General features: G+C 34.3%; 1 protein-coding gene across 9 annotated transcripts in view; it reads right to left on the bottom strand.

The window, feature by feature from the left end:
- The window catches only part of HIVEP2 (HIVEP zinc finger 2), a 265,730-nt gene that overhangs the window by 93,794 nt on the left and 152,262 nt on the right, over window positions 1-19,674 (bottom strand). For all 9 annotated transcript variants that reach the window (XM_074309664.1, XM_074309663.1, XM_074309662.1 and 6 more), the window contains one exon: window positions 10,057-10,170. The gene's annotated coding sequence lies outside the window, so the exon portion shown is untranslated. The remainder of the gene's footprint in view (window positions 1-10,056; window positions 10,171-19,674) is intronic.

Genomic DNA, 19,674 nt, shown 5'->3' with positions numbered 1-19,674 from the left:
TTATTCAAAATTACAGGTAACAAAACTTGTGTGAACCCCGGTCAGTCTGCCTCCAAATGCAATGCTCTTTTCTCATTGCAAAATGTGATTGAATGATGCTTTTAAGGAATTTAAAATGCTTTTAAGAAAAACCATTTGTGAAATGGTTTTTAATCAAAATCTGACAGTAAAGAAACCCAGAATTCTATGTGAAAGTGAAGGACAACTCAAATGATTCTAGTGTGTTGGCTTTAATAGTTGTTGGTATTCTCCAAACTCCCACTTATGTCTGATGGCAAAATCAGGTTCTGGAATAGCCAATGAATAATTTAATCATATACAAAAGCATTCTTGCTAATGGAAATCTTTTTATGGCTTAGTATTTAAAGTATATTTACCACCCCACAATTATTAAATGTTTGCTTTAATCATTAGCACACAAGGTAAAGACAAATGATAATTACAGTATCATTAACATAGTCTAAACTAGTTTAATCAAAATCATCTATTTTAAAATTCAAAAAGTCTCCAGTGGAAGGGGGAGGGATAAAGTTGGGGAAGTAGAATAGGCTTTATCCAGCCAACTCATTACTCCTATCAGCTTTCAGAACATATGGACCCTGCAGCTAGAAAGGCCCCAAATGAAAGAATAACCATAAGTTCACATGGACTAATTAAAGTTTTTAAATTTTAAGTATTCGTTTAAAAATGCTACCACTTCCCTCAACCAGGCTGCCTCTTAAACAAAGTAAAGAAAGGGAGAAGTGCATGTGTACACACATTCCCTAGATGTTTCGTTCTGCCAAATAATGTTCCTTTTTTGTGCTATTTCAGTGAGTCGTGAGATGGCAAAGATCATACTCCTCAAAAGGAAAAGAAGTTATTCCCTCTACCCCCAACCCACCCCATATTTTTATTTTAAGAATCTGAGAGGCACACTTCTGGCTGCTGAGCATCCTCTGACAAATATATATATATATTTCTAAGGAATTGGAGATCCTAGCAGGGGCAGAGTTGTCCGAGCCTAATCTCTGGAGTATAGCAAAATTAAACTGGGGGTCTCTCAAAGTTTTCTATTAATAATGTCTGCTCCTAAGTGGAGGGGTTGAAGGAAATTTTTCTACACATATATCTCTGTCAAGCCTACTTAAAGTATTTGGAAAAGGATCCACATATATGTCTCTGGCATATTTGCATCTGGTAAACACATATACCCATTCTTCAAGAGACTGTGAAAGTACCCAGATTCTTTAAACCTCAAACAATTTCAAAATTCAATAATATATGAGATTATCTATATTTGTATTATTTGAATTAACAAATCCATGAGGTGAAGACCAGGGAATGTTTCCCCTATTTATTCCACACAAAACATCATATTCCTTTTATTCCCTGGATACTTCCTGTCCCACACACTTCTTGATTTTGTATAGTTAAGTGCTTCCATTGCTTACTGGTGGGTTTTTGGTTTGTTTTGAATCCTATCAGCTTTTCCTGACAACATTGTCTAGGAGAAACAGGACAATAGGCATTGAAAGAAAATAAAAAGGTAGTATAGCACCATGTTTGGACTTAGAGAAATGCAGCATGTATATGTATCAATATTCATTCAGTTCCTCCTTTGCCATAGATGTCTCATTTTGTATACACAAATACTCTTCCCCCTGCCCCCCACTCCCTAGATGAAAAGAGCCTTTCCTTCATGGCCTCAGAAGCTTTCTCTTTTTAACTTGCAGCCATCTGGATCATCCTCCTAGTCCCTCAACATGTGCATTCTCTCCCACAACCACATTCCTTCCTCTTCACTTGTATTCTCTGCCCTAATTGGTTTGCATAAATCACATCCCCTAGTTGACCTGGAATATCTGGCTCTATCCTTTATATGAAATTACCCCCTCTACCAGACTGGCATTCAGGTTCTTTGCTCTATAGAAGCCCAGATTCCTGGGACCTCAAGGCCAGTTATTTATTTTGTTACTGTTGTCACAAGTGACTTTTTGTGATGCCATTGGGGTTTTCTTGGCAACAATATTGAAGTGGTTAGCCATTTCCTTCTCCAGCTCATTTTGAAGAGAGAAAACTGAGGTAAACAGAGTTCAGTGACTTATGTAGTCACCCAAGTAGTAAGTGATTGAGAATGGATTTGAACTCTGATGTTTCTCATTCTCAGTACAGTGCTCTAACCACTGTGTCACCTAGACATGCCCTCTACAAAGTCATTCTGCCTTTATTCTCTCCTCTAAGACTGACTTCCTCGTGCTACTCCCATCACAGAGCCTCTTCCCGGACTGACTTATTTGTTCTTCCTGCCAGTATCACCAAGCTTCACTTGGTTCTCATCTCATGGGTGACATTCAGATTACAGACTCATCCTAAAGTCATTGAATATCAGATGTCTGTCCTTCAGCCAATTTCTGGTTCAAACCACTTCTATTTCTCATATGGCTAAATCATGCTTTATGATCCCTTCCTCCAGGGGCATGATTCACTAAAGTCCAGGTTCACCTTCAGGAAAACAACATAAACTTTAATATATAATAACAGAACATTACCTTCTCCCAAAACACCTGTTACAGATAAGGTATATCACTATAGATAGGGTCATAGAATATGATGGGAATGAGTAGCATCAGGCAATAATTTGAAGTACCCTAAGAAAATAGTTTTATCCTGTTGACCCTTCAGCTGATCCAGTGTATTTATGTGATTTTCCCTTTTTAGAATGTGAGCTCCTTTGAAGGTAGGGGCTACTTTACTTTTTTATTCTCTAGTGCTTAGAAAAGCACTTTGCACATATTGAAGACATTATAAATTCTTTCATATTCATTCATAAGACATGACTTTACTTCAGATATTTTGGAGTGGTTCCTGTCAGTGTCCTGAGTGTGACTCACACTATAATGTGACTCACATATAATATATGTGTAATAATATGTAATAAAGTGATTCAACAGTGAGATCCAAGAATCACAGTCCACTTGAATATGTGATATCCTCGATAGTTCAGCTCTAATAGGAAAGACAAGTTTCAGTAGAAAGACCAGGAACAAGACAGAAGAAACATAACAAGGTTACATGTCTACATTTGGGAGAAAATTTGTTCACTGGTACTTCCCAAACACAGTGAAATCAAAGGTCTAGAACAATAAGAAAAACCAACTACAAACTAAAAGCAGTATAATTATAAGCAGTGGGGCATGGTACTAGGAAAATCACAGTAGCCAGGTCAACAAAGAATTAGATCCATGATGCTATACTGCCTGTGAAGTGCCATTGCAGGGTTGCAAACAGGGACAGGCTACATTAGTGGTACACTAGTTGCAAAGCAAAAGGCCATTTTCACAAGTGAAATAGCGATCTACTAACCCTCACAAAGAGGTAATGACATCATCAGCTCCCACTATCAGGACAAAGCTTTCTACAGGAGAATAGTAAAGCTATCTAATTTAAAAGACAAAGAAACACTTCAACCCTCAATTTCCATGGTAGCAAGGAAAATAAAGCCTAAGTTTAATACAAAAAATGCATTTTGGACATTGGTGCCAACCTTTTCTCCTATGCAGGCCTAAAATACAATCCTAAAGAACAGTTTAAAATGCTATTGCTTCTTTAATGTAGAAAGCCCTTCTGCTGAAGGTAACAAAAAGTGAAGTAGCCAACTCAGGAAAAATGAAGGAGCTTAAGGATGCAAAAATTGTAAAATTTCCTTGGTAAAATAAGTTGCTCATGTATACTCAAATGTATTTGGCTTTTCTAATGGAGAAGGAATTGTAAGAGACATTTTAATGCTACTGATTATATATATATATATATATATGTATGTATGTATATATACATATATACATATATATACTATATTTTTAAAAGTTAAATTATTTATGTTTATACTCATAAAATTATAAATTTTAAACTTTTTATTCTGGAATAACTGGAAATGTTGCTACAGAAAAAATAGGATTAGTTTTAGATTAGCAGTACCACTTTGCAACTTTGCTAAGCAAGCAAAAACTGTGGAAGAAACAAATCTCACTAAGAAACATTTTCATAATAAATAAAAGTTTAGGCATATCTCTGCTTATTAATATGACACTTAAAATAGTCTATACAAAATGAGAACAACCCCTACTGTCCTAACTTTTGAAACTGGGACCTTTCCACATTGAGGCTCTTCAGTTCTTCAGCTGCCAAAACTCTATCTAGGCCTCCCTCACCAGAACTACTAGCCCTGAAGCTATCGCTGACGTTCCCTTAACACTTTCATTCTAGCACAGAAGTACTGGTGATCTAAGTATGTTGCTCATCAGGGCCTCTCTCCAATTCTTGCATTTGTTCAATTCTCTCTCCAACTTCGTCTCCACTATCATCATTTTATTTTCTCATGGCCCTTCTATCACATGATTCAGAGGTCAGAGAACCTAATTTTCAAGATTTCTATTGCTTGAGTCCCTATCTTACCTCTTTGTTCAGTAGTTTGGTCATGTCTGATTCCTTGTGACCTCGTGAACCATACTGTCCATGGATTTTTCTTGACAAAGATACTAGAGTGATTTGCCATTTCCCTCCTTCAGTGAATGAAGGCCAAAAAAGGTTAAATGATTTGGCTAGGGTCACATAGCTAGTAAGTGTCAGAAGCTGATTTGGAATTCAGGTCTTCTTGATTCTATATCCAGTGCTCTACCCACTGAACCACCTAGCTGCCTCCATGTCTAGGATGATCCTAGTCATGATAACCAATACCAAAATTTTCTCTTATCTTACGTTCTTGAGCGACCCAAGTCCAAAACATAAATCCAAATCTTCAGAGATGTTTTTTTGGTAAAAATGCTACAGTAGTTTGCATTTTCTTCTCCAATGTTTTAGAAATGAGGATACTGAGGTAAACAGGGTTAACTGATTTGTTCAGGGACACACAATTAATAAGTGCCTGAAGCCAGATGTGAACTCAGGAGGCTGAGCCTTCCTGACTCCAGGTCCAGCACTAGACCAGGACGCAAATAAATAAGGCCCTTAGATAAATGAGAAGAGCTTTCATCTTTAAGAAAACTAGACACTTCATTAGCAAGCTAAGTCTAAGGGTGGCAGAGACCAAGCAGTTCACTTCATTCAGCAAGAAAGCTGGTCTAAGAAACGGCTACTTTAAACCTATGGACACCTTTCTCCACCCATCTGAAACAAACTGACTTTGGTTTATTTGTTTTTTAATATTGTCTAGTCTTGTTCTTCCACTAACTTCTAACTTGATTGTTTACGAATGTTTGAGCTTCACATCCCTGATAATAAGTTTATGTCCTCCTATCATCAGCTATGTTCCCATAACAATGACAATTGTTGTTCAGCCAACTGGATTCATCCTAGTACTGTACTACTATCTTGACCCATGCTGAGGTGCCAAGTTCCACTTGAGTTCCTATGAAACAACATCAGTCTATCCATATCTTGCTACTTGACTAAGATGAAGTATCCAGAACTTGAGATCATGGGTTCAGAAAGGATTTAGTATAGTTTTTAAAGACTATTTGACCTGTAAAGAAATTATAGTGCTAAAAATTTGAGTTTCCTAGAAAACTAACCACTAGAAAACTAACCATTATGCATAAAAACACTTCAATGAGAAAACATTCTAAATTTCTAACAAGTGGTTTGCAAAGTAAATAAATTTAAAATATTGCTAATTACCTGGAGGGCAATCAATGCTTGATAAATGCTTGTTGATTGGTTGATTAAAGTAGGACCAGTCTATAAATATTTACCAAAAATATTGTTGTTCAGTCACTTTCAACACTTCATGAACCCATTTGTGATTTTGTTTTTGGGTTTTTTTGGCAAAAATACTGGAATGATTTGCCATTTCCTTTACTATAGCTCATTCTACAGACAAAGAAACTGAGGCAAACAGCATGTTACAGCTAGAAAGTTTCTGAGGTGGATTTGAACTTTCTTGACTCCAGGTTCAATATTCCATTTATTGCACCACTTAGCTGCTTGAAGTATCAGCTTCTAAAAGTGTGCATATCCGTGCATTTTTCATGCATTATTTCTTTGTCTGGCTTTGTGTCTGGTTTTAGTTTTGTTTTTTGAGGGGAGGTTGGGTAAGGAAGAATAAGAATGAGAATTCAATGACAACTGTGTATTAATGTCAAGATTATAAAACAAACTCTTTAATATAATCTCATTTATTAGTCCAGTGTATAATACACTTTAAGTGCCCATTCTAACAATGTATTTGACAAGTATTGTGTAGTATAGCACAGAGGATGTGACTTAAGGGAAAAAAGGAAAAAAAAAAACCAAAAACCTATTTCCCTAATCTCTTTGTTCCATAATTTTCTGGAGGAATTCTTCCTACAACTTCTATGATGGCAATTGCTGGTCCACATTATTTTGCAATTTAGTTTGTACTTTGGTTTTAAGCAATCCTGTTGCATAGTATTTCGTGTTTATTAAATACTTATAATTTGATTAGCATAGATAAGAAAAAGAAAAAAGAAAAACAATCATGGAGAGCAAGGTTTAAATGGTCAAAGAAAGCTTGTGTTTCTGACACTCCCAAACTTTTCCTGCCTATTCTTGTATACATGTTAGTCTAAAAAAGAAATGTTACTAATAAGAAAACTAACCTGATATTCTCTATAGCAGTGTCAATTAGGGAGTTTCTTGATATAGGATTAAAAGTCTAAAGACTGGCTATAATAATTTTGTGTGTGTGTATGTAATGTATGTGTATATACACACATACACATATACACACATATATTCTACATACACACATCCCTATAGGTGAGGAAATCAAGACACAGAAAGGTTAAGGCAGGGGTCAGGGGCCAGATGCGGCTCACTGACAATGTTTATGCAGCCCGCTGGGTTATGGCGAATGGGCTGAGGGGCAGAGACAGAGTGTGAGCTTTTGTTTTTACTATAGTCAGCCTCCAACAGTCTGAGGGACAGTGAACTGGCCCTCTGTTTAAAAAATTTGAGGACCACTGGGTTAAGTGATTAACTAGGGTCATACAGCTTATAAATGCCTGAGGTAGGAGTAGAACTCAAGATGTCCAATATTCTCTCCACTGAATTATGTAAATATTACATTGGTTACATTAAGAATAAAAAAAGATATTGTAAAGTAAAGAAAGCAAAGAGCATTTCCATTCAAACCAGTGAAGAACTTCTTTTTTTTTTTCAACTTTTACAAAGGGCAGCATTTAAACTTCACAACATCTTCAGTTATAAACAGCTATCACTTTAAGGGTATATATGTAAGAGTTTTTTCCTTTCTTATCTCAAACTTCTAATGCTGCCTAACCATAGCACAGAAACACTTTCCATTTGCCAGAGAAATCTGTTCTAACCACTGAGCATACCCAGAATCCCTTGGCAGATCTATCTAGGAATAATGGCAGACTGTATTTAGAAAATAGTCAATCAGCCCATAAACATGTATTAAACACCTCTATGTGCCAGGCACTATGCTAAGCATTGGGAGACCCAAAAAAAAATAAAATGGCAAAACAGTTCCTGCCCTCAAATAGCTTACAATCTAATGGAAAAAATATACAAATACATATACATAAATACATAAAGCAAACTATGTACAGGATAAAAATGAAATCATTGAGAGGGAATTAAATTAATTAATTAAAGAATTAAAAGTGTTGGCAAAGGTTTTCTATTGAACAGGACTTCATAAACTTTTTCTACTCCAGACCCCTTTTTTTAACCTGAGAAGTTTTTAAATGACCCAAGATATGTAGGCATAAAAATAGGCATACAAATAAAACACTAACTGATAATAAATAATAATTTTGAAAAAAAAATACCTCCCCACATTCTGTTACAAGATCCCATATATAGTCTCAAGCCACAATTTAAAAATGGTCTTTTTAATTGTGACTTCAAGATAGATATTAGTAACAAGCAGAGAGAGCATTCTAGGAATGAGGGATAGCCAAAGAAAATCTCCAGAGCATAGAAATGGATTGTTTCCTTCGTGGAAAACCAGAAGGTGAGTCACTATATTGAAGAATACATGGCAGTAAGGTGTAAGAAGACAGGAAAGATAGGAGGAGGGCTAGTTAAGAAGGGCTTTGAATGGTAAACAGTTGAAAAGAGGAGACAACATCTATGTAAATAACTGACATAGATACATAGGTGGTTATAAAATTCATGTTTCTAAAGGGATTCCTAAGGGACTCCATGATATTGGAGTCAAGAATATGTTGCTTCCAACTGTTTGGACATGTATACATATATTGTATTTAATTTGTACTCTAACATATTTAACATGTATTGGTCGACCTGCTGGAACAAAAGTTTTGGCAATTGTCAACATTGTAAAATTACCCATGCAAATATCTGGTAAATAAAAATGATAATTATTTTTAAAAAGGAAGAAGAATATATAGTTTCAGATATAAAATGTTTATTTCAATAAAAAACTGTCCATTTGAATAAGCCAAAGGGGTAGGCTATAATTTTCCTGCTGAGTAGCATTTATTCTGAATTTATATTATTTTTATTTTTTAATCTGATCTTTTATTTCACTAACATGGAAAACTCTCTCCACCAATATAGGTCAGCACCTCTTCTAAAACTTGGATTCTTAGAAGTTATTAGAAAACTGAGAGTGACTTGCCCATAGAAATACAGAGAATCTCCATGAGGTAGGATTAAACTCAGGACTTCCTCATTGAAGGTAGTTCTCTATCCACTATATTATAATGCCCCTCAAAATTTGGTTTTCACCTTACAATGCACCTTTTGGGAAAAGTTAAAATGATTTAATTTGTAAAGCCCTTTTAAAAAGACCTCAATTTTAAACAGCTGAAAAAAATCAGAAATGAAGAGAAAACATTTACATTACTGATAGATATCATTGTTTTTCATCTTTTAATACCTATGGTAGTTCTCAAAAATTAATGTGGTACATATTTAAACCTTTTGAGTTTGAGAAGCTTTTTTTTTACTTAACTGAATTATTTCCTTACAAGTCAAAAATTATTCTAAAAATCTTTCCAAAAGGCATCATGCATCCACAAAAATGAAAATTAACCTGTCGCAAATATATGATTGGCTATGTCCCTAAGTAGGCAGAAATAAAGATCCCCCATAATTTCAATTTCTGACTTCTCTAAAGTGACAAAATGCTTATAGTGATTTTTATCAAACCAAATAATCAAGATTCAGGATGAAATACAATTGTCACAAGAATGAAAAATTGTTGGACAAAGCTGAGTTCATTTGAGTATTGTGTAAGTTATATTAACTGTGACACTTATAGAATAGTAGTATTCTTTTGGCCTCATTTTCTCTTGTTTAAGATGCTTATACTTTAGAAGGCTGATACAATATAGTAGCATGCAAACTATCCCTCCCAGAAAGTGTCCACTTTGCTGACTTATGCAGCTTACTGAAATGTTCAACATAAAAATTCATCATGAAAATGCACCTTTTCATAAGAACTCCATTTTACATGCAACTGAACCAAAATATGGTAAGTTCAGTGACAGAAGCAAGAACAAACAAGAGTTTTCTTACACATAAATCCAATGCCATGGAAAACAGATGGCCAAGTCTCGCAAGATGATTGTCAATATGAGAAAATAAGCTAGAACTCACCATACTGGGATCCAAGGGAAAGCTGACCTACCCCTAAAACTGCTGTAATTTATCTTCTAGTTCCCATGACCTAAAGTATTAACATTCTAAGAGATGTCTGAGTAGAGTCTCCCATCATCACAAAATCTTTTAACTAATAGGCAATAATAAAGTACGCAAAGATAATGTCATCTTTTCCTATTGTTTTTTTAATATGAAGCTATACCAAATTTCTCTTAGTTAAGAGTCCTGAGTCCCATAAGCCATCTCTTAGAAATCACTTCTAAAAAGGAAGAACAATTAAGACAGGGTAAGATCATAGTGCCAGAGTGCTAAGCCTGATGAAGATTAATATCTTCTTTTTGGATGATATATTATGAAGGGTCTTCCAGAACCAGTGGGAAAGTTTTTTTTAAAAATTATACCTTAAAAGTGGAAATGAAATAAATTCTAAGACTGTGTATGAAAATATCTGATTCAACTTACCTGACTGCTGATAGTAAAGATTTAGTAATCATTGGTTCCAGCCATGGCAATTTGTTTCATCATTCAGGTGAGTATGATTATTGACTGTCTTCTTTAAAATTCCAAAGTCTCCACCTAATCAGAAACAAATTGAAGAAAAGCATGTTAACTGGTGCAATAAGTTCAATAGTAACTTTGTGAATGAAACAAAAGCATTACTATGTTTGTCTGCAGTTTTTCTTCTTCTTATGAAGAAAATATTGTGAACCTGGAGTCTAATACCTTGGATTATTAGCTGAATGAACCTGAAGAAATAAGTCATTTAACAACAGGACAATTAGTTTTCTCTTCTGTGAAATCAAGGCAATAATACCTCTTCTATCTACTTCAGTGGGTTGTGGTAAAGATCTAATAGGATGACCAAGATGAAAATAGTGATATAGGTCTGGGTTCTCCCTCCACCGATGGAAATCATAACACCTGCATGCATTAGCATATAGTCTTTGAGAAGTATGATAGCTAAAAAATTAATCACCTCATAAGCTTTTCTATACTTAGCAATGTTGGTTCTCAGACAACATACACAGAATCTATCAGCAACCTTTCAAGTTACAGAATACAGAGTTATCTCCAGGCCACCATGAAGCAAAGTAAGACATCATTGCAATAAGAAATAAGTGATTTAAACTTCATGTTAATATTAATAATAGCTTATATGTATGTATTCCTTGATTAACAAGCACTTATATATGAATACACATGTTATATGTGTATATATTTATATCTGTATATGCATATATGCAGATATAAATATCTACAATTTAAAAATGAACGGACATATTTAATGAGGTTAAATGATTTGCCCACACATAGCTAGCAGGATTTTGAACCCTGGTTTTCTCGACTCCAAATCTAACATTATAGCCACTACACCAATTGTTTTCTAATTCAAAGTCCAATGCCTTCTGCTACAGTGTACTAGTTATAAAATAAGAATACTTTCCATTTGATTCACATTAGAAAGTGCAGAACTTAAAAATACCTGGATGAACCAAGAACCATTAATTGATGTAGGGAGATTGTTTTTTTTAATCCAAAATAAATGGAACAAAAAATATTTTTTCAAAGTAAAATTATAACAAATGTTTGTGTCAGTTGACATACTTAGTTCTTCTGACATTAGAACTTAATAATTTACATGTAAAAGAGCTTTTGTATATACTATATCATTGTTCCTTACTTCCCTCCTCCCCTGCCCTTCCCCCCCAAAAAACAGTATGAGTTGGGCAGGAAGCAGATTATCCTTCACTTTACAATTGAAGAAACTGAGGCTCAGAGAAGTTAAGGAACTGACTAATATCACAAGCTAAAAATATTTTTCAGTGCTCCAAACCCAGACTCTAAGTATTCTAACTCTAAATCCATTTCATTCTCCCATTAAGCCATTCTTCCTCTCTAAAGCAATCAAAGTATTCTTAAGGTTCTATTGATATGAACTTCCTAATTATTCAAGCCATATTAAACCTAGATTTTTATTGCATCCACAAACTCAACTCAGAAAATTACCATTAAACAGTACCAAACTAGTTATAGTTTCAGTAACATTCCACCTCTATTTACTTTGTTGGCAAGAAAGCTCTTTGAAAACCAAACACTGAACTATCTCTATTGCTCTAAGGCAAATTTGAGAGAGGAGAGGATTGAGAGAAGATAGATGATTTCCCAGCATAAACTTGGATGTAGAAAAGTTAAATGAAAAGCACAATGGAAAAACTAGACAGCCCCCTCTAGCATCTTATAGTGTAGAGTTATATTCAGTCTAATGTCCTTGTACTTCAAACATGTTTACATTGAAATTAAAGTACAGAACCACATTTTAAAGTGAAATAGAATTCTCTCTCTCTCTCTTTCTCTCTCTCTCTCTCTCTCTCTCTCTCTCTCTCTCTCTCTCTCTCTCTCTCTCTCTCTCTCTCTCTCTCTCTTTCTCTCTCTGGAATGTTTGGGATAGCTATACTCATTACTCTTCTCTTATGAGAATAACTGAAAGTTAACTGAGTTGCCAAAATTTGAAGATTGAAATCAATTGATCACATGATTTTAAATTATTTGCAATCAGCAGTAAAAGAAATAAGGAAGTGTTCTAGTCTTCCTGCTTAAGTTCCTTAATACTTCAGTCTATCCTATACACATTGCTACTAAAGTAATTTCTCTTAAGCTCATAACTTACTACATGACTTCTATAATTCAATCAACTTAATTGACTTCCTATTATTTCTAGGATAAAATATAAACTTTTCTGTTTAGCTTTTAAAGACTCTGCACAACCTGGCCCCAATCTACCTTTCCTTTCTTACTGAACATTACTCTCATACTGATTCAGCTACAATGGTCTTCTCTCTATTTCTCTCCCTCTCATTTAAACAGATCACAACATTCTATCTCCCTGATCCTTCCAACACTTTTAAAGTACTCTTCTATGTCAAATGACCTTGCATTTGACTGCTTTATATATGTTTACATTTGATCTCTTTATAATGTTGTACATATTTACATATGTACATGCTATCTTTCCTATTATAATATAGGAAACTAAAGTAGACAAAATTAATATAGGAAACTAAAGTAGACAAAATTAAGTAATTTGCCCAGTCACATATCTCAGTTTTAAGGTTAGATTCAAATTCAAGTCTTCTTGACTCTGGACCCTGTAGTGTATCTATCATATCACTTAGCTGTTAACTTAAGCTCCTTGCAAACTTTAAAGGGCTATATAAATGTCAGCTATTATTGTCACTGTAGCTATTATATTGATTAAGGATTGATTAATGTCATGTATCTACCATCCTATTTCCCCATAGTCTCTCCTTTTAAATTTATTGACAATAGAATAATCATTTTCCCAAGGCGAAAGCATCTGTAATAAGAAGGAATTAGATTGTGCCTATGATATTTTATGATTCCTAATCACCCTTTAATTATATATTATAGATAGATGATAGATATGGATTAGAGATAATAGGCAAATTGATAAACATTCAATATCCAATTTCTTGTATATTATGACAATATTTTAAAATTAAAATATCTCAATCTCTCTTATTAAAGTTCATTCCCTTAAAATGATGCTCTGCAAATGTTTTGTACCTATATGGCATGGATACTTTCTTCAAGAATAAAGTGAAAAGGTGATGGACATGGAAAGAACAAATAACATCACAAAAAGAAAACAATTTTGACAAGCTACAATTGGTTGCCAATGTGGGAGTAATTTCCAAATGACAAGCAGTATTTAAGCAGGGCATCAACTTACTAAAGAAGAATCAAAACCAACATGAAATTAGAATAATAAAAAGAAGATATGACATAATCAAAACCATACCAACCAGAGCTATTTAAACAAGATACAGACAAGATACTGAAAAATGTGAAATGAAACCGAAATTTACATGTACTAATAACATTTCCTACAGAAAATTAACCAACACTTACAATTAAGAAACCATAATAACTTAGAAACCTTAGCCAACAAATAGTTGATTTCCTTGCCAACCACACATATATGGTAGCTTAGGGCAAACCTAAAAAAAACCTAGAAAATAAATTTGCAAATTTCATGGAGGATAGTGAAAAGTTGTGAGTAGTGTCTTTTAAAACACTGAGAAAATAGAGGAATTTGCTGAAATCATAGCATGAAACTCAAATAAACCAGTCCTCCCAAAACTATTTAAATATAAAACTATATAGAGGATAACAAAAATATGAAAATGGAAACGATAGATCAAAATTATGGTGAAAAAGTATCATTTTCAACTAATGATAATAGAACAAAAATTTATCACACAATATGCAACTGATTGGACAATCCATAGTATTGTTCAACCAATGCATGTATTTTAGAAAGACACTACTGATGGACAATGAGACATGCCCAAAATTAAAGAAGAAAAAAAGACCAGGCTGGATTATGTTAAGGGAATCTCAGCACTTTAATGTTTCAAGTTTCTTCCTGGCACAACAGTTCATCTTCATAACACTACTGATCAAATAAGATAAAATTTGCAAAATGCTTAGCACAGTCCCTGGAACTGTGATGCCTAATCCAGGCTTCTTTTCTCCCTTTCTTCCTTCCTTCATTATTCTGATAAAGTTAAATGGCTGTACATCACAATTTATAATATCTTCAAATAACAAAAATTATGGATCATACAAAGGAGAATAAAGAACTCTAAGGACATAAATAGATTATAAGCATATTATCTACAATGAATTGAATATAAAAGTTAGATAAAAGATATCAAAAAGATGTGACTTCAAAAGAAGATGAGCCAGGAATGTAGAGAGACTCCTATGTTATGCTGGTGCCCACATATTAAGAGATATAAATGAAGAACTCTAAAATGTTGGGTTGATTTCCTGTGTAGAATTTATAGGTAAAACTGGACAAAGGTCAGGAAGGGCAAGAAGTTATGATGGGTTGTAATCTGTACAATTAACTGCCTTCATCATTGAGAATACAGATTCATTCTTGCATCTGAGGCTACTGCTGCTACAAAAAAGTATTGCTTCTCTTAATAGTTTAAGGCTTAATAGCATGTCCAACACAAGAGACTATTATGGGTACCTAGTATTCACCTTCAAAAGGAATAAGTACAAAAGGGATAAATCACACATATAGATGATTCACTTAAATTACCCTTAATCCTTGATTAATCTAACAGGTCTTGGTCTTGTTGGTATGAATTCTCATAGTACAACGTAAAATTTCCTTAGAATATGTTTTTGAATAACACAGGTTTAATAAAAGTACACGAACTAAGATTGTAGCAGCATTATAATTGGCTTAAAACAACAAATACCATTATTTAAGAGAATTTCATGGCCTAATTAAGGTTCCTGTCACTCAGTCTAAAATACATTTCTCTTTCTTTTTCTTCATCAGCATCACTACAAAAGAATTTAAAAATAGTAAATTCACCTCTGGTATGAAAAAGACTGATTAATAGCTCTTTAAGTGGTTGTCATCTTCATGGAGTCAACAATATCAAAATATATGGGTTGCTAATATTTGAACATGAAACTTTAAAAATTAGATCTACTATTATTGCAGTCAATCTCAACTTGCCTTCCCTGCTGCAAAACATTCTTAATAACTTCACTAATTGTCTCTGTTAGGATTACAAGGTGAGAACTCAGGAACAGAGACAATAAGACACTCCTCCAAAAACAAAAGAAAGGGGGAGCCACGGGTAACCCTAGAGAACTTCTAAATTTAGTTCTCTATACCATTAATTTTTTAATTTTTGACAAAGATGCACTGGCTCCGGCAGAGAGGTTTTATAACCCACCAGAAGGGCAGTGTCCAGTACAAGCAGCTCCACTGTCCTTAGATAATCGCCAGGTGATGTGGAGAGAGACCCAGAAAGTGGTGAATGGAAGGGACCAGATAGGTTAACTGCATGGGGGCGAGGGTAAGCAGGCGGCGTACCTGAATTCTCACCTTGTCACTGTCCAGACAAACCTGAGTCCTCACCTAGTAATCCTAACATCTATCCTACTCACTATAGAACCTGGTTAAACCCTCTTTAGCTTTTCTCAAGCTTTCCATGAAATATCTTCCCTGTATGTTGAGAACTTCACCTGAAACTTCAGAAAAAATATTGAGACTTTTCCCCAAGCCTTCCCTCTTCTCCCCTCTGCTTTCTGGCATCATTCTGATATGCTCCACAACATCCTCCTTTACTATAATAATGAGAGAGCGTTTCTTGATTCCCCCCCCCCCTTCCCATCTTTTTCTCCAATAGATTTTCCTTATTATCATCCCAATCTTTCTCAGATATTTAATATTCGTTCTCTCCCTACTGGCACATTGCCAACAACCTACAAACAGAGTCACCTTTTTTTTTTAACCTTAAAAACTCTGAGGAATCTTACCATGAAAAATATTTAAGGTATACATACATTATCATTTTTACAAGTGTTCTTTTACATCATATTCTATATTGTGTTATGTATGATATATTTCATGTGTAGATATATGTATCCACATGTATGTATATCTATCTGTGTTTTGTCATTCACATAGAAATTTAAGCTTTTTGCAAGTAAGGATTATTTTACTCTTTGAATACCCAGTACCTAGTGTAGGCTTGGCACATAGTAAGAACTTATTACATGCTTATTAAGAGATGCGCAGCCTGTCTCTTCCCTTTGTTTCTAGTTGTTTAAAACATTATTCTCATCCATAAAATCTGTAGTCCAGCCACAAAGGCCTATTTGCTGCTCCTTACATATTATGCTCAATCACCCATTTTTGGGCCTTTTCTGGCCTGGAATATTCTTTCTCTTTACTTATAATCTCTTAACACCCTGCTTTTTTTTTTTTTTTTTTTTCAAAACAACTCAAATATCACCTCCTTCAGAAGGCCTTCCTCACTACTTACAAACTTTAGTGTTTTCCTCTCTAAGCGTCTTACCTTTCACCTTCTCTGTATTTATTTTCTACACTCATTAAAATGGAAGCTTTTGAGTTATAATGAACTTTTCCTTTATATCCTCAGAACTTTGAGACAGCTACTGGTAAACAGTTGATGATTGATTATTTAATTGATTATAGCAGCATCTTATCAGAATGAATATAGTAGAAACAATGATAGGCTTAGGGTCAAGAAGCCCTGTGTAAAATCCCATGCTGCACACTAGCTGATTGATCCTAAGTGACTAAATTTCTATGTACAAGGAGTACTTTTCTGAGATTTAACCTTCTCTAGATTGGTGGGACTCTGTGGAAATATCTTTATGCTAATAATAATTTGTGTAATATTGGATTTTGTTATAAATCAACTGTTAGATTTTCGTCATTTGTAGACTCAATAAAGTCATATAAAATGAGATGTATTAGAGAAATAAAATGACCTCATTTAATGACTTCTTTCAAAGGTCATTTAATCATCTGGGTTCAAATCACAATTTTATCACTTATCTGTAATACTTTGTCTTTGGAAAATTTATCTCACTATTCCAAGATTGTTTCCTCATCTGTAAAATGGGAGTGATAATAATTTTATAACCTATTTCACAGAGTTGACATGAGCAAAGGCTTCTAGATGGTTCAGTGAAGGAAGGACTGGACCTGGAGTCAGGAAAATATGAATTTAAATACAGCCTCAGATATTTCCAGTTGTGAAATCCTGGGCAAGTCACTTAATTTCTTCTTATAGGATAATAGTGGATTTGCCTCTCAGGGAGAGGATAAAATAAAACAATATTTTAATATTAATTTATAAACTTTAAATCACTATGTAAATTCTAGCTATTATTATTAAATATCAAAGAATTATAATAATGTAAGTTATTACTATTAACTCATGCAAACTTTAAAGAATACCAGAAATATGAGTTGCTTTTATTAAGCCATAGATTCCCAGGATGATACATTTTCAGTCTTACTCCAAATACATCCCTGAAACATTGTAAAAGGAGAGTAGAAAGCTAAGGTGAATTTTTCATTTTCTAAAAAAAAAATATTATCTATAAAATGATAACTGACATTTATACTGAAATATAAAAATTTGTATCTATTGGCTAATTTGTGCCTCGCAATATCCTTGTAAGGTAAGTATAAGTATTTGAAATTGTTATTACTCACATTTTAGCAATGAGAAAATTGAGGCTAAGATTAATCAATTGAAGCTGAAAGGTTGCCTATAGTTATATAGCTAATAGATATCATAGGCAGGATTTTAATTGTGTCTTCCTGAAACCAAAACTTGAAACTGTTCCAAAATGCTTCACTGCATTTCACCCTCCTGATTTATCTGATTTTGTATTACTACATACTTTCTTCATTATATCTGATTATATCCATCAGATTTTCTATCAAAAAAAAAAAAAAAAAGATGGCAAAATTTTTTAACATTTTGGAAATAAAATATTTCAAAGATATGTTTAACATCACCTTAGTGGTTTCTACACCTCTGAATGCAAGAAGTCATATTCTTGCTCATCTGACTGAATATTACTGTTAAATGCTTCAGGAGATACTTTAAAATATCAAAAAGTGTCTAAGTTTTTCCCCAACTTTTTCCCCTAGATTCTTTCGAGGCTCAAGTTCCACCTTCTACAGGAGTCCTTTTCCTGCCCCATTTTCTTTGCTGCCAATTCCTCAAGAGAAAAGATAAGAGTTCATTTTCCCTTTATACTATATCTATTTTGTATTACATGGTACATATATTATATATACTTAATACCTATACCTATATACACCTATATACCTATATACACTACATACATGTAATATAGGCGCATGACATGATATATATGCACATATACACACATTCATACTTGTATATGCAATGCATTCAAGTATACATTTATACATGTGTGTATGCATGTGTGTGCATGTGAGTGCTTGAAATGGCCTTTTCCTTGAATCTGTAAGTCAACTTGGTAGTTCTTCTAATGTTTCATTAAACACCCATTGACATTAAGCAAATTTAGAGGCACAAGAATGCTTGTAAATCTAATAAACCACTTAAAATGTCAAGAATTGTTGGGAGACATGAGAGTTAAGAACAACACAAAGGCTTTTAAAGCTAAGTTAGAGGTAAGGAGAAAGTCATGAATCAATTAACATTTAGTAAGGTTCTACTATGTGCCAGACACTGTCCTGGGCACTGGGGATACAAATACAAAGAATAAATCCTTATTCTCAAGGAGCTTATGAGGGAGACCATAAAATATATACAGAATGTAAATATAAAGAGAATGAATGGAAAATAAATACAAGATAGGGAAGGAGGCCACTAACAGTTAAGGTGGAGGTGGGGGGGTGCATTAAGAAACCCTTCATGTAGAAAGTGATACTTGAGCTATGTCTTGAAGGTACATGTGGATTCTGTGAAGTAGAGGTGAGGAGGGAATACATTTCAGGAATGAGGAACACCATGAAAATGCAGAGATAGAAGGCAGAGCATTGTATGGCAATTAGAAAGCCAGTTTGACTGTATTGCACAGTTTGGGAGTGGGAGTAATGCACAATGACAATGGAAAGGTAGGATAAGGCAAGGTTATAAAGAGCTTTAAAATCCTAGACTGAACTTGGAATACTAAGAGGAATGTTGCTACCTTTGACAGAAATAGCACAGTTTGGAAAAGGGAAAAGTGTTGGGAGGGTGGGGGGAGAGTGGGATGTTAAGGGGAAGATGAGTTCTATTTTGGAAGTAGTGTCCCGGATACATCTTATACTCAACATTTCCACCACAAAATATTTCCAAAACTGAACTCATTACCTTTTTCTCTAAGCCCTGCCTTTTACCCAATTTCCCTATAACTATCAAGGTTATTACCATCTTTCCAGTCATCCAGGTTCCTTATTATCTTTACCCCATCATATCTAACCAGTTGCCAAATGCTGTTGATTCTTCCTCCATCTTCTTCCATCTCTCATCTATTCAACCTCTCTTCTCTGCCAAAACAGTGCCCATGATACAGGCCCTCATCACTTCAAGACTAGTCTATTGTATCAGTCTGTTGGTTGGTCTTCTGACTCATTTCATCCTCTACTCAGTTCCCAACAGTCTTCCTAAAGGATAGTTCTGATTCTTACTCAATATACTCCAGTTGCTCCCCATTATCTCCTGG

This window comes from Sminthopsis crassicaudata, chromosome 4 (genome assembly GCF_048593235.1).
Source record: "Sminthopsis crassicaudata isolate SCR6 chromosome 4, ASM4859323v1, whole genome shotgun sequence".
NCBI lineage: Eukaryota > Metazoa > Chordata > Mammalia > Dasyuromorphia > Dasyuridae > Sminthopsis > Sminthopsis crassicaudata.
The sequence above is the reverse complement of the archived record's forward strand: the minus strand, read 5'-3'. Positions and strand labels throughout refer to the sequence as shown.